At 43.6% G+C, this 24,233-nt stretch overlaps 1 protein-coding gene across 2 annotated transcripts in view; it reads right to left on the bottom strand.

Moving 5' to 3' along the window:
* nrip1b (nuclear receptor interacting protein 1b) overlaps positions 1–21,289 on the bottom strand; it is a 38,174-nt gene extending 16,885 nt beyond the window's left edge. The window contains exon 1 of one of the 2 annotated variants that reach the window (XM_030438372.1): positions 20,939–21,289. The gene's annotated coding sequence lies outside the window, so the exon portion shown is untranslated. Of the gene's footprint in view, positions 1–15,455; positions 15,538–20,938 lie in introns of those variants that run through there. The other variant, XM_030438373.1, reaches the window with a different exon arrangement.
* Positions 21,290–24,233: the final 2,944 nt, after the last annotated feature.

The raw sequence follows: 24,233 nt of genomic DNA, 5'->3' as shown, positions 1-24,233 counted from the left end.
AGAGAGCAGAGAGAGGAGAGGCAGGCGCTCCGACGAGGGGAGAATGCCCAATTAGGCAGCTGTCACACACACACACACACACACACACACACACACACACACACACACAGCTCAGCACAGCAGAGCAGGAGAGAGAAAGAGAGGAAGGGAGGGAGGGAGGCTGCAGAATCAGCCTACTGTCCACAGACAGAGGGGGGACGGGGGTGTACATGAATCCTTTCAGCTGTGAGTGTTTGTGTATTGTTTTGGTGTGTGTGTGTGTGTGTGTGTGTGTGTGTGTGTGTGTGTGTGTGTGTGTGTGTGTGTGTGTGTGTGTGTGTGTGTGTGTGTGTGTGTGTGTGGAGCAGTTGGGGGTCAACTACAGTTTAGACATGTATGACTACAATGTGAGGCATGTCATCAGGAGGGGCAGCAGACACTTTTGAGGATACAGTAGTTAAATACATTTTTTTCGACGGGGCAACTATTCTAATCTTAGAATGAAACGAGTGCTGAGTATTGAGTAGACTTCCTCTCTTATCTATAAGCGCAAGATTGATGAGATGATCAGGGAGAAATGGCTGGGTGCTCCCAGGGACAGAAAAACACCACAGGGCAAGCTCTGTGTAATGGCCAGTTGGCCATTTAAACAGATCCAAAGGCCGGGTCAACACATCCCCAGCCACAGTGGACTGTGGACTGGGGGGGCAGCACCATGCTGAAAATTCTTTACACTCACAGACTAGCAGCAGATATCAAATGGGTGACAAATATCCCATAATTGGATCATTCATCACCAGCGAACACATCTGTTTTGAGTAATGGGAAAACTAATCAGCAAAAATGATACAGAGACGACTCCACGCCAGGCACCGGGAAGATTTATGCTCCAGCAATTCAGGACTCTAGCCTCTACCTATTGATTGTTTAGTCTAAATGCTTTTCCATTTAATCAAAAGAAAGAGTCAAAATGGTCCTACGCCAGCTGGGTGATGAACAGGTGTGACTGAGGGGGGCCCAGAGGGGACGCACAGCAGGGCTTTAACTGGTAAGGGGGAACTCCTTCTACACCCTTTTCTTCCTTAGTTCCACTTTAAATGTCAAAGTTCATCAGGGTTCAGTGGAGCTTCAAATCCAGCTTTGAGTGGTTAGTGTTCAAAAGGATTGCGTCACAAGAGAGAGGGACACTTATCCTGTAAATCCTGTCTGAGTAGAAAGTACAGTTCATAGAGACTTAGGCTAGATGTCATCCAGGCTGGATACATATGTTCCTCTACCCTAGGGGAAGATTTTCATTCGGCTACAGGTGCCTGGGGTAAACCCGTCCTCCCTGCTAGACGGTCAACCATCACACACACAAAATGGAAGGGAGGACGGAGGCGGAGGGAAAAATGCCCTGTTACATTAATATAGTTAGAGCATGCAACGGGGATAAACACTGAAATCCCCTGAGCAACCCTCACAGAAAGGACTTTCTCTGCTGCAATTTGAATGTCAATTTATTATTCATCACTGGAAGTGACTTTTTCCAAGGTAGCAACACTCTCATTTCCTCTCTGTAGTCTGTGGCAACGTCTAAAACCCTTTACCGTTTTATAGCAGTAGTCACACGTTACGGGAATGTGATTACATTTTTTCAGTAATGAGCACAATGTAAAGGTTGAAATCCATTAATATCATTACTTACTAATCCCTGTACCATGCTGTTGTAGGGGCAGTTTAAAAGCACTGCATGTCGTTTCTTCCACTAGGGGTTACCCAGCCAGCTAACCTCTAAGTTAGCGTTGCCCTGGTTGCCTATAAATTGATCCATCTACAACTTGTAAAGTTAAGTGAGAATTTATTTTCAACTTAAGTTCTTCTGTGTAGATGGACTCGTGAGTAGATTAGTCTCTGTGATGATGTTTATTGTCCCTGACAACTAATGCTGCTCATTTCGCCGCTTGTTGGCAACCTCCTATTTCAAGACACATAAACTTTTTATAATTATATTTCATGTTGTAGAACAAAATGTGAAAATATCTTTAGCCACATACCTCATTTCCAGGCATTTAACTGTAAGCCAATTAATATTCCTCGATTTTAAGACAAGGTAACTGGAAGTGCATAAATGCCAACTTATTTCTTGCTTTTTATGACAAATTTCTGCAGCCCAAATAACAAGAAATGCTACCCTTTGAAAGTTATGAGGTAGTGGGGGTTTATAAGAGACAATGAAAAAACGATGAAAAGACGGAAGATGAAAATCATTCTGACTTGGCGAGGTAATGCTTTATCCACATTTAGTCACATTCGCCGAATTCCTGCCTCACTCTCTGACTCTCTCCCAGATATTATGGCAACAGTCGACCAAAAATCCAATGTTTCCTTGAGTACACTACATTATAATACAGAAATGTTACGTATTATACCATTAAAGGTAGACTAATATAAATGTTGGTCCCTCAAGACATAAGTGTAAACATACATGACATTATACACCATCTATCACTGTAGTTTGAAGCTTCACTGGTACCTTGATTGACATTGACATTGGTTACTTTGACAGGCAGTGGAGAGTTTCAGCATTTCAACTGCTTTTTCTGAAATCAATGTAAATGACATGTGTGTCGCAAATTAATGTGACTTTGATAAAAAAAACAACAAAAAAAATACTGCAATCCAAGCCTGTACTTTGGACTAATGTAATAGGAAAATAAAAAACGTGATACTGTATGAGACAAGTGATGCTCTAAAGTTCATTAAGGTCATGTAAAATCCCTATCAAGTCCCGCAGACACTACAAGTCCCTTTGGGAATACTTGAGTAATTTCTGGCTGTATCAGTGCGCGACTCCACCCATCTCTGTGATTGTTATTATAATGACTCAGTGTTTTGTCGGCCAGTTCTTGCTCCGTTCTTCCAGCACTGAAAGTACCTAAAGTGCTCCCAAAGTCTAAAGATTGTAATCTGTGATGTCATATTGATGCATAGCCTGAAGCAGCTCCATTAGCGGGCCTGACTGACTTTGGGGACTCATACAATGTCTGCCTGTACTTTTACATCTACAAGGAAATTTAGATGATAGTAGAGGCTATTAGTTCTGTTCCAGAAAACACAGTCTTATCTTTGTCCAAAATATCATCCCAATTACCTTCACCTTATACGGCTTTTCCAACTCATTGTGTATTGACTAAAATCACAGATGAGGAGGTATTTCTCATATCTAACCATGGACAGTAATAACCACACTAGTCTACATACACACTGCTTAATTACAGCTGCATTTAATGATAACTGGGTTCTGTTAATAAAGTGACACTTTATTGAGGAAAATCCTTTTCACACAGGGAGGTGAGAGGTCAGAGTCAGCACCACAGCTAAGCCCCTGGGCTGGAGCTGATAGTGGTACAGTGTTTAATGACAGTACAGTACGAACTTACAACATGCTGCCCAAAAACACAGACTTGAATTGAGGTTGTCAGGCCAGAGGACAGTCTCTAAACTCACCACACCACCCTGAAGCTTTAAAGTGCTGCTGATACGAACAGCTGTGTCACAGGACAAGACATAGCGCAGTCACAATGTAATGGGCACTGCAAGCTGATACCTGATGTGACCGATGGACACATGACTACAATGTAAACAAAAAGTGGACGAGCAAGTCAGCCAAGTGGATACTGTATACCACCTGGTTGGTATCCAGTCATGAGCTCCCTTTTGTTGCTATGACATCAAAATGGGAAGCAAAACTACAATGATGCCACTGATGAAGCAGATTTGTACAAAACAGCTACTGATTAACAATATTTAAGATGACTTCATGATATATATCCAGGTACTACACATGAAAAGCAAGTTAGCAAATTCACATTGAAAACAATTATTACCATTGTGCACTGTCAATGATTGAAAAAAACAAAACAATAAATATGATATGAATAAGAGTTTAGCACTCAGCAGTAACTCACCTGTCAGAAAAAGAGTTAGCATGTTTCCTATCGCAATACAAGATAGGTCTCTTTGTATGATATTCAGTGCAATGGTACTGACTATGAATATCTTTGAAGTTACTGTACCGAAGTTAGAAAACATTACTTCCCACACAAAGGCTTTATTGACAGCCACCAAAGCGTATCGCACATTATGATTGTATTATTCATTTTATCATTGTCATATCATTTATTCATCATTAATCAATCCAAAAAGACCATCAGTTGTGTAATAATGACTCTATACACAAATAACACATTACACAATTCTCCACATAGACATTTTGACGTGTTATGGTAGGAAAGGTTCAGGTGTTTCTAATAGCATTACTGATTTATTTAGGTGTCTCAGCAAGCCATTGGCAGTGTGACAGTGAGCCAGCAACAACAACAACAACAACAACAACAACAACAACAACAACGAGGTAGGGCTGGAACCAATGGTTATTTTCATCAATGATTCATTTTCTAGTTCAAAACGTGTTAGAAATGTTCATCACAGCCCAAAGTGATCTCTTCAAATTGCTTCTGTAGTACAACCAACAGTCAAACGAAAACCAAAGACTCTTCATTTACCGTCATAAAGAAAAGCATAAAGAAAAGCAGCAAATTGTTTGATTTAAGAAGCTGGAACCAGTAAATGTTGGATGCTTTTGCACTGAAAAGGACTGAAGCAGTTAATAAATTATCGAAATATTGGCAACTAATTTTCTTTCGACTGACTGACCGATATATCGACTAGGCTCTACTCTGAAGTGGCTAAATGGAAACTGTACTATGCCTACTATAATGTGAAAATATCAACAGTTTGAAAGGCCTATTGTCTCTTGTCTGCATCCCCTCTGACTTCAGCCCAAGTATATTTCTGACTCACCGGTGTTCAAATGAGCACTTCAGGAACCCACTGGGTGTACTGTATAATGTAGGCCTGACATAATTAAAATGCTGAGTAATTGTAACAAAATTGTGTCCATTACATTAGCTGCAGTTGCTACCTACAATAACAGTAACAAACATTAAACACATGCACCTGTGGCTACAAATCTTATTTCTATCTTATTTCTATGTGAAACCACCTGCTGATGCAGTATAGTATAGTTTGCTTGTAAGGTAGTGCTCTTTGAAGTGAAGGCTCACTGGTCAAAAAAGGTGAAATTCTACTAAGATAAAAACACACTTTGGTCTCGGGCCTCAACTGAGGAAGATCTGGAAGCGGCTGCCATTGGTTCACTGTCCCTTTAAATAACTTTAAGACCTTTTTTCCTCTTCTCTACCTCCCTCCCCCGAGGTTTATCACTGTGACTCTTCTCTCTTCCATCGTTCCCCATTGCTCTCTCTCTCTCTCTCTCTCTCTCTCTCTCACACACACACACACACCCCCACACACACACACAGTATTTGTGTGCTAGTGTGTATGTGTGGCTGGCAACTACAAAGCAGTTAGCCAAGCATCTCTTGGCTCTGTGCAGAGAGAATAAGACACTCTCATTACTGCCCTTAAAAAGCTCTTGCCCTAACAAAATCCACTGTAGACCCAGACACCAGTGCAGAAAGTCGCAGGAGCGATTCACAGAGTTAAAGGCTACTTTCCCCCTTACGACTCAATCCTGTGTCTGTGTTTGTGTGTGTGTGTGTGCATGTCTGTGGTTGATGGTTTCTGCCCCCCTCCCCGTTCCCCTTTCCTGTTCCTCTTTAATGTCACAGGGCTGGCTCATATGACCTTGAGCAGCAGCGTTGGCACGGCAAGAGCGAGAGCTGCCTCGCCTGCGGGCGCCCTTGAACTGGATCTGCAAGACAAAAAAAAAAAAAAAAAAAAAAACCTTCACGCGGCCTGATAGACATCTCAGCTCTGTCCCCCCCCCACCTATCCTCCCCCTTTCTCCTCAGCTCTTTTATTCAATCTACGCCACTCCTTATCTGTTCCCCCTGGTGGGAAGAGATTTATCAGGATGCTGTATCTTTAACCTCTCTATCAGACTGAGATAGAAACAGAATTTCAAAATGTCTGACCGGCCTGTGCTGATTTATTTTTAACCCGCCACCACCTCCTCCTCCTTCTCCTTCATGCACATGCCCTGTGCCATTTCAAGAAAGTGGTGGTGAGGGGGGGTTTATGGAATACACCTGTGTGATGAGATGTCCATCCACTCCTGAGGTGTTGTTTACATACAAGAAAATTCCAGACTGTTTTTCCTCAGCGCTCCGCTCTGAGCCATTGGCACACAGTGACCTGTAACTTCAACACAAACACCCCAGCCTCTGTACCAAGGATGAGCATGGGCCTACTAGCCAATCAAGGTTTTCCAACTAAGAGAGGGGGCGGCGCCTTGGAGCCAGTGTTTTGACAGGTTGATGATGACCTGCTGGGTCCAAAAGAAGACCTCTGTTTTTCTAAAAGAGAACACCGTGGTCCAAAGTCCAAAGTCTGGCTCTGCACTGTCGAACTACTCTTGCATTGGAGTTACTGAACGTCGTCTACTGTAAAAGCAACAAAGACGGCTTTTATCAGTATGTAAATATTGCGGCACCCTCCCTGTGACTGAAACTAAGGCCACCAAGGTTCAAGTAATACAGTAAATATTTGCATTGCCTTGTTAGCAATGTGTTCAATACTGGGTGTTTGAAAAATCATGAAAGGCCTTTTCTTTTGAACATAAGGCTCGTACACTCCGTAACAGTGTGTGAGCACAGGACTGTATTGGAGGTTTGGACACTCTGAGACTGGTCTAGCCCTCCTACTGGCTCACTTCATGCCTGACCTTTCCAAACTGTAATGTTATCACATGTCATACGCAGGCCTGCTGGAAACCATCTGCTAAAGGCACTGTTGTGGCTCCCTATCGTAAAAAAAAAAAAAAAACAACACAACACTGGCTGGAGTGGCCAAGTACTGGTTCTGACTGGTTTACAGCTCAGCATGCCTCACCTTCACACACACACACAAACACACACAAAACACACAAACACAAACAAACACACACACACACGTAGAAAGACAGACGGCAACACGTACACACCCCCTCAGAGGCTGTTGTTGAGCGACGTGAGCCATGAGCAGTCTCCTCAATTAGCGTTAAGGGGCTTTCGCGCAGAGACATGAAGTTCTGGGGCTAAGAATAACATTAGACAGGTCTGCTGCCCGGCAGTGGCAGTGCTTGGGAGCTGTGGCACCGAGGAGAGCCGGGTGTGTGTACTAACCGGAGTCTTGCTGCTAATCCGATCCCCCGCCATGTTTAGCCCCACCTCGGGATATTATGTTATGTTTGTTAGTGTGAAACCTTTGCTAATAAGGCTGTTTTTACACGGAGCGAAACCAATATGATTAGCATTAGTCGGGACTGATACAGGGAGAGAAAAAAAGACACCAACTCTAACGAAGGGTGTGTTTATTTGGAGTGAAAGCCCTCCCATCAAACACGAAAATCTAGTTTTCAAATCAGGGAGATGGGTGTGTTGAAATATTAAAAAGGCCCACTATAGATCTCCCCCGCAGGAAGAGCCAAAAAAGCAGGCTGGGTTGTGGAGACACCACAGTGTCCTGGGAGATTCATTACAGGCAGATTTGTTCCACATAGTGAAATATGAGTGAGCTCTACTGCCTGAAAATTGCATTGCTCCATAAGCAGACCTCGACGCAAGAATAAACCCTGATATTCAAGTCTAAGGTCTTAGCTCAATACAACAGCCATAGCAATTATGTGTGAGGAGGAGATCAAACCTAGTGTTTATCCCGCTTTGTCTGTCAGAGACACAAAGGGTATGAAACAACGAGCCGTGGCACAGACTCCATTTGAAATCAGTATATCAAAAATATATGGTGGCCGTGGATTATATCTTCCCCGCGGCTTGAGGGCAGCCTGCCAAAAATCCATATGAGCAAATCTGACCTACCACTAATTCTTGTTCTAACATAACATCAACCGCCAGTCGGTTTAGCTGGCACTGCAGTGATACCGAGGTCCCTTTGAAAAGTTAACCAGAATGAGTTAAATAAAGCCTTTTGATTTTGGTCAGGAAAAAAAAATCATATCTCATGAGGGATCATGTAAGCATATTATCTATTCAGTATTCACATGTCTGGCTTTGGCACAGATGATATGCAAAGGGGTCACTGCAGCTGAATAAGCATCTGTATTGCTCATTTCTAAACCACAGTTGAACTTGGTACAGTAAATAACCTGACCTGAATAAAGTCGAGCAAATCTGGGAGAAAGCAGACTATATTTAGCAAACAGCAACCCGTGTGTCAGAGAAAGAGAGAAATGTGAAAGGATCTTTTACTTAAAAGTGTGTGTGGCTCGGGCTTTGAGCCTGTCAGGTCTGACTGCGGTAATCAAACGCTATTACTGGAGACTGAGAGGGGAAGAGAGGAACTTATAGGAGGTGGCAGTGCTTCAGAGACTCCTGCGCTACTGTAAGGCTTATATGTGCGTGTGTTTTTTGAAGTGTGGGGCTGGGGAGTGAGGAGAGACCTCAGTGCTCAGCTTGGGGCGTATAATCTATGGTTCATTTGCAGCTTTTCTCCCCAGTATGACAAGCCGTTTACAAGACGTAGCCTCTGCTGCTGACCCAGTTCTGAGTGGCTGCGTCTCGCGACAAGGCCCTGCCTCCCCATCAGGCGCTGCTTCTCGTCTAACTGACGATAACACCGCCACCCTCTGCCTCCGTGAACTGTGGGAAAAAAAATAGGTCGCCCTGACCCACTTTTCTTCTTTTTTTTCTCTCCCCTCCCTGAGATCGTGCAAAGGAGTTCTGCAGAGCATGATCGAGGGAGACAGTAGAAGGGAGAGAGGGAGGGAAACAAAGGAAGAAAAGAAGTAAAAAATGACCCGCTCAGATGCTTCTCTGTGATGGCCCCCTGAATTTTAGCGATGCGTTCCTGTGGCCTTCGGATTAGAGGCAACCCTTGTCAATTGGCTTGCTGTATGTTTGGTAAAAACCCCTCACACACCTTGATACAACAACTGCTCCTGAGGTTAAACACCATCAACGGTGCACCCCCACCACTTAATTTCTGCATCTCATCTTCTAGGTGGTCATTATCTTATGTCTTACTTAGAATGCTAAATGGGATCCTCTGCCTTATTTTAACGCAGACATACACACTGCTTTTTGCAGTCATTTAACACCCATCAAGGTATGACATGTCATCCAGCCAGAAAAATTATGAGCCGTTCTTGGCTGGGGGAGATATTACGGGACTAGCTGAGCTGAGCTGCCCTAATGCCTGGTAGCATGACACTGGCCCCCTCAAATGCCTCTGTGTGGGGATAGGACAGCTCATGATATATCTCAGATCACGCACAGTGCTCTCATGCAAACCCCTTCCCTCATTAAGCCGCGCTCACTCATGCATCGCTTTTGTAATCCCTCCATACATTAAGCATGGCTCTCCTCGACAGGCACGTTCCTCCGACAACAGCTGAGACTTTCATTCATTTATAAAAACAGATAGTTTGTTCTGCCATCTGTATCACTGCCTAGATTCCTGTTCGAAAGCCATTGTGAAATACCTAATCAACGCACACCTTTGACTGCTAATTTAAATATTAATGCGGCAGCCAAAAATCATCACTCATCACTCACCGCCTCGGTGTCGCTTAGCAACCTTTGTTTAGCTTCCGTTCAAGAGCTATATTTGTAACGGTGAGAGTGACATTTAATTATTACCTTTGAAAAACCTTTTACCTTTAAAGAGACTTACTGAACTGAACAATACTACTTCAGCAGCAGCGTGGTACCTTTTCTTTTATACTTTTAGTCTTTGGCACTGCTGCAGACTAAGCTCTGAATTTAAAAGAGAGCAATTATATTGATTGCATTCAGTGTTGTAAAAAGTCCCCAATAGTCAATCGTGAGTAAAAGTAAAGACATCGTTTTAAAATATATCTTCAGTTAAAGTGAATGTCACCCATAGTCATCGCATTTGAGTCAAAGTTTTCAAGTATCTGATGTATTATCCAAGTACAGATGTCCAATGTCATTTTGGATAGTGTCCAAGGTAATTTTCTGGCTGTAAATATAATCAGGTATCAAAAATACAAATGAAAGTAAATCATATGTAAATCAACATGTGTACGGTGTACTATATTTTGACTGATAATCGACTCGGCTGATTATTAGATGCGAAATTCTGTATTTTTCCGATTTTTTCAGGTTTTTTTTTTCTCATCCAGATGCTGTATAAATGTATTTTAAAAAGCAATACTTTGGCTCTGATGCAGCATGGAATCTGTAATCTGATAAATTGCCCCCAGTGATGTCACTCAGTGGCTAGGTTGCATTGTGGGTAATGTAGGCACCGGGTTTTGAAATGCAGTCAACTGGTCTAGCATCCCAATTCCATAACAATGTTGGACTCATTATGGACTGTTTAATAACCAATGATCTAAATCGATACAGTCAAACCAGAGGTATCACCTTTTTTATTCCACACATTCTTCAACCCATCACCTAAATTACCCACAATGCAACTTATTCGCTGAGTGACATCAACCTTTTCACATATGCAGTAGTACTCCTCAAGACCTGAAAACACATTTCAGTGTGTAAAATTGGTGGAGATGACCTTTAAGGAATATTTTTGATTAAAAGTGAAATAACGTGAGCTCAAATAGCAGTAGCTTTGTACTCGTCACTACGTTTTACAATGATTTTACTCATCTGAGCCCTTCTGAAACCACAGCAGGACTCATGTACGCAAATCCCAAAAATTTGGTTACCCAAACCTTTTACAAATACACTGTCAAATAGCTCTCAGAATATTAGCGTGCCTTATGTTAGCACCCCAGTGTCACACAGTTTGCTCGCACACAAACATTAGTCTCACCAGATGCTTGCGACTACATGTGTTTGCGTGTGTACTCATTTGCATCAGCCACAGTTTGACACACCACTTTAAAAACCAGAGGAGGGTTGACCTGCCGCTAAACTCTCACCAGCCCGGTGCTAAGCCCCTGCGTGCTAATGGTGACCCAGTGCACACAGACATGTTGGTGCCTCAGAGACGAGTCATGGAGCCCGCTGCTCCACTTTTCTCTGCTGCCAGACACGCTGCAAAAACCATGGAGCTCTGCTGTTTCTTACTTTCTTGTGTAAAGTGCCGCGAATAGGTCCAGAGACAGAGAGAAAATGGCTGTTGGAGCAAGCAGGATAGGGTGTCAGGTCTCTTTATTCGGCGGTGGCTGGTGGAGGTTCTAGTTCCAGTTAAGGGGGTGGATGTAGGTCAAGCCCTGCCTCCTCATAAGCACCAAGGTCAACGCTGAATGGAAGGGAAGGTGGCTTAGAGAGAAAGAGGCCCTGGATGAACCACATTCGTCTGGCTCCTGTGCCAGCACCAGCCCCAGACGTGTAAACACAGTTACACAAGCACACGGCTCCTGTGCTCACCCTAGGTGTGTGTGCATGCAAAAAAAAGAGAGATCTCACACATTACACAAGCTTTACTGTAGCTTCCATTACCTTTTATAACCCAAACAAGGCCTAACTTAAATTGACATATGAGTTAGCAGGTTGTCGTGCTGCTCTCTTTGGACATAACACAGTTATACAAGAGCAGCTGAAAAAGTCAACATCCAACAAGTACATGCTACAGGTTCCTGGCGGCTCCTTTGTGTGTGTGTGTGTGTGTGTGTGTGTGAGTGTGTGAGAGAGAGAGAGCTAAAGGTGTATCCACGCGGGCAGCAATTGATGTCTGATTTTAAATGTCAAATCCTAGCAGGGGATCACCTTCATTTTAGTTGTGTCTAATAAGACAGGCCTCTGCACACAATCAAGGGAGCTTATGAAGTGTTGGGACCACAGGGGAGAGTACTGCACTAACAATACCAGGACCACGAGTCTGATTCCCACTGGGGCCATCCGAGATAATAATGAAACGCCTGATAAACACGCACCAATTTAGAATGGCAATATTTGTCAAGACAAGAGAAAAAAAAAAAACACAACACAGAGGATAAAGGACATATCCTCATCAGGATTTTCCAGCCAGCGCCTCTCTGTCCATCCTGACAATGACAACATTATTGTATAACGCCATACTCCGTTCAGAGCTGTTTTATTATAGCTGGCATGTCTGTGCTTGTTTTCTAATAACACTACGATGAAATAGGCAGCTCAGCATTTGAGAATTAATGACACTTGGCTCTACAGAGAGTGGAGGAAAGAGGACATTTCTGTGACAACAAGTCTGGAGTTTAGTCTTTGCTTTGTCATATAGGTTCCTGAGACCCTGTGTGCAGCCAGGAGGCCTTTCATGTCGGATACAGTATTACATTTGTATCAGGGGTGGGTTAACATTTAATTCAACTAAGATATGCATTTACAGTAGTTGTACGGATGACATCACGGGATATTCTTCATCACCTCACAAAATGTCAACCAACTTTGGTTTACTGAATTCTATTTCAGTCCACTCCAATCTGCATTTTTATGGTACATTACATTGTGTATCATTTGGATTAGAGCTGCAACGATTAACGAACGAAAAGAAAATCTGTTGCTAACCACAGCAATGTGATAATCTACTAAAGGTGCACTATGGACTTTTGAAAAAGAAATTCAAACTCAGACAGTAAATACCACATTAATAAAGTGATAATACAAGTTCTGAAAAATGTATTTCATATATTTCTATAACTGAATAAACAAGTCGTCCTCATAGTGAAATAAACTAGATAATAAAATAATAATAAAAATGTAATTGTCGCAACCATTCAAAAACGATCTTGTGAAAACAGTGCCTCCCTCTGACTCTCCAATTCCACAACTATAGTTTAAAGAGAAAGCACAGCCCAATATCCAGAATCCACGAAGTGACAAGTGATTAAATCACATGAAGAAACACTGACATTTGGCTTGGGTGTACGATTGCATGTTAAAACAAAGTGGGCTGGGATCCTGATTTACCCAGCCATATGGTAAACATATCCGGGGGGCAGAAATGTTAACGTACTCGCATAAAAATACTCTGAAGCAGAGACAGTAGCATGCTCTGAAGCGAGACAGTGAGCCAGCATGGTTTAAACAGCGGGGCAGCTGTAGGGAGTGAGTGAAGGCAACTGCAATAACACAAATACAAGCAGCCAGCTCACTCTGGACATGAATCACTCTGGACATGAATCACTCTGGACATGAAACAACCTTTCCCTGACATATGCCGGTATCAGTGATTAAGAATTGAGAGGATGACTAAACCTGCTCACTTCGTCACCACAGTCAAACCAGGCGGAAACTTGTGGCTGGCGATTCCCAAATTCAGACAGCGACGGGGATCGCCCGAGCCACAGAGCTCTTTCTGACACGACCTTGACCCTGACTGACCTCGGGGCGATTACCCAACTGAATGTCAGCCCCTGCAGCTGCATGGTGTCTCCACCCCCTCATCCTCATAGACATACAAGGTCAGGAGAGAGGATAGGGGGGTGAGGCCGGGTGAAGGGTGTCATATGATTGGATCTCCTTCTGGAGAGTTACTTAAAAAGCCCCTGAGCAATCAGGTCAAGGTCATGCTTTAGCCTTAAAGCTACAGGAAAAGAGAGGAGTCTGTGAATGAGCGCATGTGGAAGAGTGCACAAAGACAGAGGGGAGGGAGGAGGGGTGACTACGTACTCCTCTACATGTTCAGCAGTCCTGGGTCCTTGATAACTTGAAAACACAAGCAATGATTCTATTAGCTGTATTAATCTTCCTGCTTAGTGGACACTTTTATTCAAAGTCACTTACACGATTATCACTCTTGCACATCTCTTTCCATTTCTAGAGCTGGATATTTACTGGAGGAATCCAGGTTAATTGCCTTTGCTCAAGGGCAGAGGGTGAGCAGAGTATGAGCCAGCAATCTTCTGGTCACCAGTCCATTTTCCCAAAGTAATAGGTCATACGGCTGCCTCAAGTCATCAGCCCAGTGCTCTCCATCTCCTCTCAAATGGCCTCTCTGCTACTGTGCACCTCCTAACACAGTTACGGGAGAGCTGTAAGTCTGAACCACAGTCTCTCGGTCTGTTTACCCAGCTCCGGTGGAGGAGCTGCTGAATAACGCCACCTCACTAATGGATTTAAAAGTGGGCTGGAGCTTCACAAAAGGACAGCATGTTTGAGAAATTCAAGAGACCACTCTGAGTGAAAGAGGGGGACGGGGGTCATGCCAAATGTCCTCGCTCCTTGCTTTGTGGCGTGGGAGTGCATTCATTTTTTAATTTAGAGATGTGCCACTTATTTAACCGCTGTCTGTTAAAAGATGTTTATTGAAAGTGCAATGAGTCATTTATGTATTCATTGACAAATTTCAAACGGAGTGAAGGGAGCCTGTAATGTCAGAGCCATTACAAGGCCAGTCTTTATGCATCTCAGAAGGCAGACTCTAATGGAATATTATTAAAGCCAAATGACAAATCATCAAGCCTGGAATAATATGCAAAAAAAGAAGGTATTTCAAGGGGGATTCAGTGACATTCCTCTTTTGGGAATCCGGATAATGTGCTGCAGATCTATCTGAACTCACATAGCTCAGACTCTCCACGGCCACCCGCACAGGTCCCTTGTTGCCCAGCAACAATTCAGCTCATCACTAGAAGCCAAAAAGTTACACAATTACAGTTCAAGCCAAAAGAGGATTTGGGGTGTGCAGCATGTAACATCATTCAGCAAGTTACTTCCAACTCCTGTAAGATGTGGGGCTGAATGAATGAGAGAGAGTGGGAAAACCCCACCTCCATCCTGAAAAGCAAAGCAATGTGGAAGTATGCGAGTGTTCACATGGTTGTACTGAAAATAACCCAAATATTGACAGTAGACTGGTGTACTATGAACTCAGAAGTGTTGCAGCAGCCGTGGCATAAAAGAGCAGCTCTAAGGTACAAAGTTTAATGATGCCTGAATTTCCCCGAACTTCACCCGTTTCACAATGGAAATAAATCTCAGAGACACAACCTCGCAGCATATACCGCATATGCATCGCCCTCTGCCTCCCTCCCTCCCTCCCTCCCCTGTCGTCCTGTGCAATATATCCATCATTCATTCATAAATTCTGAAAACTCCTCTTTAGTTAATTGCCTGGGAAAATTTAATTTCAAACGAAAGCTTTTAAAAGAGAAAGATATAATTAAGTTGCAGGGATCTCTCTGCCCCCTCCTTGTCCAGGGGGGCCGAGGGGACATGTGCTGTGAGCTGTGCAGCTCTGCACCGCACTGCTCCATGTCAGGGAAGTCATGCACCCATGTTTAAAGCAGAACGTTACGTAAAGCCTCCCCCTCTGCACAGGCTTACTGCACCAGACGCTGTGTCCTTGCCTGGGCTGCTCAAGGTTCCCAAAAGGACAGGCTGCTAAGAAGTTGGGAAGGACGGGGCCCAGTGATAGCCTGCAAAGAGGGGAGGGAGGGAGAGAGGGAGGGAGGGCGGAGGGGGGAGTGGAAGGAGAGCTGCTGCCTGTGACAGCTTTGGACTTTGAATTCAGCGCCAGACAGGCTCATGCATCAATCCCTCAACTTACAAAGACAAGCCACTAACCTTGACGAGGCCAGGGACTCTTCAGGAATGAGTGGCATTTTCACTTAGCCCCGGCTTCTCCCCTGCACGCCTGCCACATAACCTGGTTAAAATAAGACAGTTGAATAACAGCCGACCTCAGTCCTTGGACTTGGTGACCCGTCCTAGCCTTCAAACCTTAGGCTTCTTAGACCATGCCAGGCACATGTATGCGATAATACATTTGGAGGCAACAAAAATAGCATTCAGGACACAAGGTGCAGCAGCCTTGTCTGACGCCTGTCAGAAGCTGTTTTGTTTGAGCGATGCATGATGCAAGCTCACATGAATCCATGTGTGCCATGATCCTCGGGGTCAACGACTGTATTATCACAGACTTAGTTACGTACATCCTCTGACTGTTGCAGCTAAACAAGAGCGGCAAAAAAAGCAGGCAAGTCTCTAGCATCTTTAGCCTTTGTGAAAACAATGAGACAGACGCTCTTCATCACATGCACACGCACAGCTTGGGTATTCCTGCCATCTATGAGCGTCTGTCCTCATTCCCCTTGCAGTCCGCCCACTCAGTCACGCCTGTGACATTGGCCCGCTTGTGGCAAAGCAGAGACCTTCCCCTTCGTCTGACTGCAGCATCCTGGCAGCACGCTTGCCACAATAGTAGAGAAACCTTCCTACTGCACCTCTACAGCCCGGGGGCAGCAGCTCTGCTACAGGAGCACGAGAGGCAGAGAGGGAGGGAGAGGAGCGAAGGGAGGGAGTCAGTTCCACTCCGCTCCTCTGCTGTGACCACACCAGCCCGGCCAGGGAAAGAGTCAGCTCCTCTCACATCACCCAGGAGGTCTGCTGCTCCACGCTACATCTCCTCAGTCTTTACTCAATGTACCAGAGGAGAGGGGCGGTGGATATTTGGTGCTGAGCTGGTCGCTCCGTTACCACAGCACAAGGTAGATTGATGCCGTTTCCCTGCTCTGCTTCATTGATCGGCACAGTTCGGCTTCCGCAGCTGTTGTTTTCATAATGGGCCGAGGCTTCATGTGGGTAATGTGTCATTTATTTGGTCGACAACATCTTTCTCTTTTCGGTCTCCCTCCCCTTCAGTGAGCAATTTCAGCAAAGTCTAAATAATTCACGGCAATTGCAATCAGCAGTGATCAATCGGTGGAGATAATTGAGGGGCCTGTCATTGCGCCAAGGCCAAGGTGAAGTGCGAAAGCAGAGGGGTGGAGAGTTGGAGGTGAGGGTGAAGAGGGAAGGGGGGGGGGGGGAGTCATTCAACAGATGAGCTCTGGCTAGTATAGCTCTCAGGGGTTGCAGCAGAGGCGTCCATCTTTCTTCCTCGCATTTCGTCATTCTAGCTCCGCATCCAGGAGCGATGGCTGTAAAGACGCATTTAGCAGTTCCTGCCTTGTCATCAAAATGAGTCCCATTGACTTTGGTTGCCTTCTGTTCATGACAGAAGCACCAACAGGAGCTGGAGTGATTGTCTCAGAATGAGATAGTGCTGTTATAACTGAGAGCCCTCACTAAACCCTATCTTCTTAGCAGCACACAGTGGGAATACTCCAAAACTGCCCACACAATGATCTTATTTCAAACAGAAAAACTGACTTCAGGATTTTTGCACCTTGTTTTTCTTGTTTTCCTCATTCTTCTGGTGCTCTAGTTGCAGAACAATCTCATAAAATACACTAAAATCCCATATAATGAGTAAACAGACGATTTCTGCCTGCCTTGTTGATTTAAGTAGGGGTGCATGACATGGATTTTCTTTTCAGCCACTACTGATAAATGATAATTACCTGGTTGTCTTGGCCAATATCGATACGGTCACATCTAATTTCACATTTTTGTATTTTAAAAACAAGTTTATAACCTGTAGTTTCTTCACAACTGAAGGTAAGAAAGGCTGAGATGTAGTGAGCAAAAATGTGTGATTCAATAATCCACAGCTCTCATAAGATTTTCTATGTTAAATACCCTTTTCTGGACCTTTGCAGGACATGTACTGTATTATAAGACACAGCCGTGTAATGTAAATTCCCCCAATATCAGGCCAATATAGATGTAAGACGAGCTTAGAATAGCAGCGCTCCGCTGGTAGTTTTATATTATATAATTCATTTTTTATTCAGTTATGTTGGCTTCAGTCGCTTAATCCATCTGTGTGTGTTTACACTTATATCAGTCAAGCCTTGACATTTTAGCTTCGTCTTCTTCATATCCATTACGGGACATTTTTCCAGTCCAATTTTATGCAATCTGGCCTTGTTGTGGTATCAAGACTTGCGAGTATGATGCTGCCGTCTGTACAATACTTGTGTGAAATCCAGTGAGAGATAAGAGGTGTGGAGGAGGAGGAGGCGCAGAAGAGAGTCAAGACGCTAAGGAGTGCTAACATCCTCTCAATAGTTAAATACTGAAAAGGGATCATTTCAAACACGACGTGTTTTGGTCTCGTAAATTTGAGATAAATGTCTTAGACTCGAATATTAAATTTACAGCATAATTGTTGCGATGTTAATCTCGGCCCAATAACAGCAGTAGTAGTGACGACCGTCATTAGCAGAGAGTGTCTACTGAATAAACAAACAATAAAGAGAACAATAAAATGATTTGGCTTAATGCATGCTCCACACAAATATTATAGAGCCCAAACAATTAGAGAAATGAGCTTGTGGCCAAAAGGTCTCCGGTTTGGATCCTCAGCGGGCCGACAGTACAGGCCTGTAAGTAGATGAGAAATGCACTTCTACTCCTCAACATCTACTGTCAAAGTGCCCTTGAACAATGTTCGGTGGCCAACAACACAAGTGCTGGGCAGCTCCCAGGTCTATAATAAATCAAAAACTCTGCAGTAAATGCATGACACTTGTTCTGGTAGATTGCACATTAGTTTGTTTTTTCGCCGACTATCTCGGCAATCAAAAAACGGGATGCCGCCCTCGATTTCATCTGCCCGTGCCTCATGCTATTGTGACTGACAGATTTACAAACAGTGGGGCTTGAGTCGGCACAGTGGTAGCAGTTAGAGAGGCTGTTAGTAGAGATAAGTGCCAAGGCAGGTACTCCTGTATCTGTGGCATCACCCGGGATAAAAATACACTATTACATCAAATTATTTACAGGAGAATGGACATCACTAAGTAGCAACAAATAGTGTGATCCTGGTATTACTCCCATGTTAAGGGCAGAAAGGGGTGCAGAACACACCTACGTGAACACAATCACACGCTAGCGTCAAAACACGCCACTTTCATACAGCAGCAGTGGTGTTTTGATGACAGATAAGATTTGCTGTCATGAAAGGCAGCCAATGGCTACAGGAGTAGAGTGCAGTAGTCCAGAGTCCAGTCTTGTGATTGTTAAGCAGCCTCAATATCATTTGCATTTAGCCATTTGAATGTCCTCTGGTTCTGTTGCAGGCTACTGCACATCACTCAACAGCAGCTCCCTGGACAATAGCACACATCCCAGTCAATTCAAGCTACATCCAGTACATACAGGAGGATCCTCTGAGCCACAGCACATGGGCCAGACCGCTCAAACACAAGAACTTTTGCAACTTTAAAGATGAGCTATAAATGTGCAGGTTTTAGTTATCTATGGCAAAAGAGGACAAGCTGAACTACCTTGAACATCTTGTGTAAGTTCGGGTCAAATAATTAAGCAGCTTAAATGCTCAACAAAAGAAAGGCTAAAAGGCAGACCCCCAGACACAGACAGTATTTAGAAGGCTTTAAAGAAGTTTGACTTTTCTCCACATCACTTTAGATTGTTAGTCTGAGTTACAGTGCTGCTGTGAAAGGTAGCCCATTAACCGAACACGCTGTTTTTGTTTAATCCTCCTCATATTACGACATCCCAACAGGTCACTGCTAGGAAGCTTTGCAAATTGCCCTTTTAGAACCTGAACTGGAGACGTACTCTGCCCTCCTTCCTGTAACTCACGGCAAACTTCAGCCCCTGACCTTCTGCCTCCACGCTGATCCAAAGTCCAGTGAAGCAATAATACATTTCAGGAAAGGGAACACCTACGCAAAGGCCATTCAGAGAGCCTCTCTGGCAGCCAGTGAAAAACATCCAAGTCTTTGATCTCTATCAAAACATATCTGACATGATGACACAGTGATGTGACAGGCTGCAATGGACCAACTGCACTTTCGTCTGCAGACTGAACTAGTGCCCTTCCAAAAAAACCTGAATGGACCGGCGAGCGGCCACAGACGGGAACACAGTTTAGGATGTGTTACACGCACAGTTACCAGCATGTAACAAAGCACGACAAAATGGGCATTAATGGGGATCATTAACTAAGTCATGACTCCAGATAGTGACTGCTTATCATGCGATGACAGGCCAAAATTAACCCCGGCATACTGACTTTAATATAGATCAATATAGAGACAGAGGTAATGATTTGCAACATTTCAGCCACTTTCACCTGCTGCTGTATTTACTGTTCTGCTCGAGGGCTACTGCCATTGTCACCGACTCCCCCTGAGGGGCACTGCAATGTAAAACACACACACACACACACACAGAGATATAACACCGCTGACATATTACAGATACGTGCCAGGCAAATTCCATGCTCCATCAGCCAGTAGTGCACAATTTAGAAGAGATTCAAACCCCAATTCTAAGAGGCTCGCAGTGCGAGTGTGTGGAGACTAAGCAGATTTCTCACTGCATCAGGACACAAAGCTGTATTTTTAAATACGTCGGATTTAGTCCACATATGATCATAGTCAGCTCCTCTTCAAGGCCTTGAGGTTTCATTCAAAAAAAAAAAAAACAACCCTTCTTCACTACAATGTACAGAACGCTGCAGCTGTGAGGTGTTTCCCGTTGGTGGTGCTAAAAACGACTCGCCGATAGGAAGCTGCCTACTGTTTTGACCCGATGTGATGAACTACATTAAGTGTACTGACGTTACATTACAACTGTGTGTGTGTGTGTGTGCGCGCGCGCTGTTATCAATTCAGCCCTATAGCGTGACAGCATCCCTTCAGGAGGTTTTACACGGCTACTAGCTAAAACACACTTCCAAGATGTAGCAGGACGGTCTCGTCGGGTTTAGCCGAGGGTCGCTCCGTGGAAGGATAAATGCACTGGAAGTGGCTTTCGTTTCACATAAATGATAAAAAAAAAAAAAAAAAAAATTTTAAAACCTCTACTGAAGGCCGAATTGACTACTCGTGTGTTAGCCCGGCTGTGTTATAACTGAACGACTCAGCGGGCTAATACAGGAGCATTTAGCACCCGCTCCATTCACTTCTTTATGCAGCGTTTTTCAGCGCTATATCCATACGCGCCTCTGCTCGACACACAGGCAGCCTTTTTCCAACACCCTCGGAAAAAAAATAAATAACACACACGATATAACCCCGCCGTAAACCTCGACACCGCCTCCACCCGTGTTTTTTCCCCCTCCTCTCGGCGCTAATAATAATAATAATAATAATTCCCCCACATATGACAGTGCGTCCATCTGTAGCACCTACCTGCGTTGTCCACCCCACAGTCAGCCGGAGAGGCGCATCGCTATCGCTCGACAGGAGGCAAATCCAATGAAAACGGTCGCGTCTGTCTTGACACTCTGTGGGCAGCGGACGTGGAGAACGGCGAGGCAGGCTTTTTAAAAAAAACAAACACAAAAAAAACACACACAAAATGTTTTAGTCCAAAAAAAAGATGCCTCGTCTTTTTCTTCGCGCTGCGACTTGGAAAAGCGGGGCTCGAGGTGCGTGGCGTGTAGTCTGAGGGAATTGTTTATTCTCAGAGTCCCCTGGCTGTGGAGAAGTGAGCGGAGACAGCCACACTCCTCCTACTCTGCTCTGCCCGCCGCTGACACCACCCTTAAAGGAACAAGGCTTCACTCTGCTGCTGCCGCTGCTGCTGCTGCTGCACGTACACACACACACACACACACACACACACACACACACTGCTCATGATAATAATGATGACAATAATGGTACAACAGTACATAAGTACAACAACAACAACAATACATAAATTTATTTAAATATAAATAAATCTATTTAGCAGTTATCAGAGCTCTAATTGTTTGTACTATTATCGCACATAGCAGTTGAGACACCACCAGCAGAAGCCACTAACAGGGACATCACTATCTGAAGTGGCAGCAGTGAAGAAAAGCATCAGCGGTGAAAAAAGAAATAAATAAATAGATCAGTCATCAGTCTATCTACTCACACCCCCATTGCTGATGTTAAGCAGGGTGAAGAAAAAAAAATACCTGGAGCTTTAGAGCCAAACGTCATCGCAGTGTTCTTCTTAACAACTGAAATAGATGGGGACTTGTTTTGAAAGTGACAAAATACTTTAATCAAAACGTAAAATGTCAACATACAGCTTTTCAGGGTGTAATCCAAATATCTGGAAGCTCCCAGATCCCAAATTTATTTGAAAAGATGTTATTTACACCCTTTCTTTAAGCGTTACATCACCCAGTCTGAAGTGGGTGCAGGAGCTCAACTGTATGCTGAGGATGTAGATAATGTATTTTCCTTTACCTGGATTATGCTAGACAACTATATGGAGCTATTTGGAACTATATGGAGCTTCAGTTTTTTCAGAAAATGCTGAAACTTTCCATCAGCATGATTGTCAGCAGATGATGACTGAATTTTAATTTTTTGCCTTAAAGTCCCCCTCCAGTGAACAAGGTCTTTTTCTGCCCTCCGAGGCGGTGGCAGCCACGGCCGGAGGCATTATGTTTTCGGGTTGTCCGTCCATCTGTCCTTACATACGTAAGCATGTCTCTCTGGGCTATTCGTGTGACTGCAATATCTCAAGAACGCTTTGAGGGGTTTTCTTCAAACTTTGTGCAAATATCCACTCTGACTCAAAGATGACCTGATTCAATTTTGGAGGTCACAAGTCAAAGGTCACAGCAACCTCCCGCCCAGTGAACCTAAGAACGCCTTAAGGGACTTTCATCAAATTCGGCACAAACCCCAACTTGGACTCGATGATTTTGGCGGTCAAAAGTCAAAGGTCACTGGAACCTAAAATCTTATGAACGCAATACCTCAAGAATGCTGTGGGGAAATCTGGATATTAGGCACAAATATCTACATACACTATGGACACTAGGATAAACTGATTCGATTTTGGTGCTCCAAGGTCAATGGTCACTGCAACGTCACATTTCGTGAATGCAACATCTCAAGAATGTCGAGAATTTCTTCAAATTTGGTACATGGGTCCTCAAGGAGTGATACAATTTTGGAAGTCAGGGGTCAAGGTCACTTTGAAGTTGCACATTGTGAGCAGTAGGTTTAGTTGCACATTGTGAGCAGTATCTCAAGATCACCTTGAGGGAGTTTCTTCAAATTTGGCACCAATGACAACTTTGACTCTTCGATAAACTGATTAAATTATGGAAGTCAAAGGTCAAAGTCACATTGACCTCAAATCTTGTGAGGACAATCCTTCAAAATGGGTTTTTTTTTGTCAAATTTAGCACAAACCTTCACCTGGACTTGAGGCTGAACTGATTAGAATTTGGAGGTCAAAGGTCACTGTAACCTTTCTTGTGAGGTTGCAGTGATGTTCCTACAGTTGAATGTCTGTGCAGAATGATGTATGTGCAGAGTCTGACAGTAGCAGGCTGTTTTCACATTCACTGCTGCTCAAGCGTACATTTTCTCTGTGCTCAATGAAAAAGTTGTCTTTAGGACGCGGCCTAAGAGCATGACTTGTGACAATCACCAATAGTTTAGAAGTCAGTCCTGGTCAAATATTTAGCATAAACAAACGAGACGTGGAAACGTAAAGCTTCCAGTGTTCAGACATGGAGAATGGATTTTTCAGTGAAGGAGGAGAAATCTTGTGTCCTGCAGTTAAACTTATGAAATGAAAAACATTGCATATTCATATTATTTATATATATATATATATATATATATATATATATATTCTAGAGTAGGTGTGGTTTTAAGTTTTTCTCTCTGGCAGTAATACTTTTTATACACTTTTTTTCTGCAAAAACCATGTCAGATACATAACAGAGAATTTTTATGTATGCCATTATGCATGTGTGGAGATGATCTTTAGGTAATGCTAATGTGCGAGTCATGATGATTTAATGTGAGTCATGTAACATGAGTCCCTTACCATTCACAAATGATCAACTCACTATGACTTCAGTTCGGGAGTGTTAATTCACAGTTACTTCATACATTAATTGGCATGCAATCAAGTTCAGTGGATTTCAGTAACACTAAAGGTTAAATATCTTACTTCATGAATGTATTGTTAATTATGTAAATAGTTGTGTCTGACAACCAGTCTGTAAAAAAAAATAAATAAATAAATAAAAAACCTTAATGTTTTTATGAGACCAAGTACTGCTCTTCTCTTGAGAAAAAACGTGGGTCTGAAATAAACGTCCAAATTGCTGGGCTTGGAGAATAACATTTGAAACCAGAAAGCTGGGGATACAAATTGGGGCACAGGGTTTGATCATTTACAAAGCAGGGGAAGTTCAGGGAAAGAAGCTATCAAGATGTATTACGGCAAATGTAGGATCCGGTGTTTTTGGAGCTTTAACCATCGTACGATCATTTGTTTTATTAATGTGACTCCAACTCTGCTCCAGTACTTGTGAAAGTGCAACAGAAAGGACTCTATAGGACTGGATATTTTAAGAGTCAGCACAACTTCAAAGTTTGATGTCCACATGTTCAGACAGTGCATCTGTTTTTATTAGGTGTCGCTTAGTGGTAAGTTTAAGTTCGCTGATCCTACTCGGTGCAACAGGGTGCTGCA

Source organism: Sparus aurata, chromosome 13 (assembly GCF_900880675.1).
Source record: "Sparus aurata chromosome 13, fSpaAur1.1, whole genome shotgun sequence".
NCBI lineage: Eukaryota > Metazoa > Chordata > Actinopteri > Spariformes > Sparidae > Sparus > Sparus aurata.
This window is presented reverse-complemented; position numbering and strand designations above follow the sequence as displayed.